The sequence below is a fragment of the Protobothrops mucrosquamatus genome, unplaced genomic scaffold (genome assembly GCF_001527695.2).
Source record: "Protobothrops mucrosquamatus isolate PMUCROS unplaced genomic scaffold, P.Mucros_1.0 scaffold247, whole genome shotgun sequence".
Taxonomy (NCBI): Eukaryota; Metazoa; Chordata; class Lepidosauria; order Squamata; family Viperidae; genus Protobothrops; species Protobothrops mucrosquamatus.
This window is the reverse complement of record NW_015386596.1, coordinates 365,396-367,649: the sequence shown is the minus strand read 5'-3', so window position 1 is coordinate 367,649 and position 2,254 is coordinate 365,396.

Genomic DNA, 2,254 nt, shown 5'->3' with positions numbered 1-2,254 from the left:
TTGTTTATATTCAAAAGAAGCATAGAGTGGTGGAATATAATCTAGGTTTTTAGTAAATTTGTTTTTCTTTTTCTTCTTTAATATATTTTACCTATCCATGTAGAATAATACACTTTGTGGAGTTAGAGATATTAATACTTGTTTACTTATATCTGAATATTAGCCTGGGATTAGGTTTGGGAAGTCCGGGGGGGTGGGGGGTTCTTCATAGCATTGTGTAATATTTGTGATGTTTTTTTTATGATGAAAATAATAAAAATTTTATACTTGAAAAAAAAAAAGAATTGTACTTCAAATCCCTCCTGTACAGGGGCAGCAAAAGGTCCCGTCCACTTGCCTTTGACACCTCACTGTTGTTTTACTGTACATTTGTATTGTTTTTTTGTCTCTACTAGACCTCCCAGCAATAGTTAATCTTATTTAGACTTAGTTTTTGCCATAATATATGATTATTTCTCCTATGATGAAGTCATTCATTTATAGGATTAGAAATAAATAGTTTCAGTTTGTCTCATGTAAATTCTTAAATGTTAGAAAACTGTTTAATGCTCTTTCCATGTTTGTTCAAAAATTATTGGGAAAATTATCTTTTCCAAAAGACCTCTCACTGCATTATATGTATATTTCATAGTTTATTCTGATATATAGTACAAATTGTTTGTAGGCATAGCTAGTATATTTTGGGCACTAATTAAAGTCAATATGAACCCTACTTAATTTGCAAAGTGGAAAAAAGGGAGAGGAGAGGAGAGGAGAGGAGAGGAGAGGAGAGAGGAGAGGAACTGTCTCATGCCAATTATATTGACTTGTCCCACCCAATGAAGCAGAGATGGCATGCTGTGAATCCCATTAGTCAAAGAATTTTGACCAGGATGCAGGAGAAGATTCTGTTGTCCCCATCCTAGGGGATGAGAATATTGTGGTTTCTCCACAGAATCCATTTAATCTAATGTCAGTTCATATATCATGTATCAGGGCCTATGGCATATAAGGCTTTAATGGCCAGCACCATGAATCATATCTGGAACTAAACTGAAAACCAGTGCAGCTCACAAGGCACGGTCACCACTGCTGGACCAGTTGAAGCTTGAGGATTGTTTTCCAAGGCAGAATCATGTAGATGGCATTAAAATATAATAAAATATAGTAAACTATAGAAGAACACAATACAACACAATACAACATAACTATAATGTAATATATAGATTTTTTAAGTGCTTGATTCATGATCTGCACAGACCAAAATACATTTTGAAGACTTTCATATGTCTATCATTACATTAATGCTGGAGTAGCATATACATTAAAGAAAAGATGGAGACATCATTTCAATTGGAAGCTTGTCAAGTAAAGGGAACCACAAAAGAAATGGTCAAATAGATAGGAATAGAAATGAGTTATCCCCAAATACAATATCAAATATCCTATTTAATTAGCTCCTGGCAAAGCTTTCTGAAAAGCAAGAACTGGACACAAGGTATAATGAATACTAGGTTACAGATAGTCCTTGACATACAACCATGATGGAGCCTTCCAATAAAGTCATATGTCATGGCAACCATAAATTGAATCAATCACATAAATGACCCAATTTGATGACCATTTCTGTGAAAGCTATAAAATGAATGCCATGGTTGTTAAGCTAACCCCCTTGTTCACTATGATGTGCTTTTGCCAAAAACTGAAAGTACATTCTGATTTTTGACAAAACCATTGAAAACATGCTCATGTGACCATGAGATGCTGCAAATGGCCATAATACAGTCATGTTGCTGAGTGCCCAAACTGCAGTCATGTGTTCAGTTGAGCAATCATAAGAACCTTGAAGGTTGAAACTCCCTATCTAACAAAATGAAATTCAATGGTGAAAAAAGTAAGGTTCTACATTTAGGCAAGGAAAACCAAATGTACAGGTATAGTATAGGGCAGGGGTGAGCAACCTCGGCTCTTTTATGACTCGTGGACTTCAACTCCCAGAATCCCTGAGCACGGCTCAGCTTGGAAACTCTCCCTTTCCCCTCAGCATGGCTGGCTCAGGAATTCTGGGAGTTGAAGTCCACGAGTCATAAAAGAGCCAAGGTTGCCTACCCCTGGTATAGGGGGTACCTTGCTCAATAATAGTAACTGTGAGAGGGACCTCGGAGTCCTAGGGGACAATCACTTAAATATGAACCAGCAGTGTGCTGCAGCTGCCAAAAAGGCCAACACAGTGCTGCGCTGCATTAACAGAGGGATAGAATCAAGATCACATGAA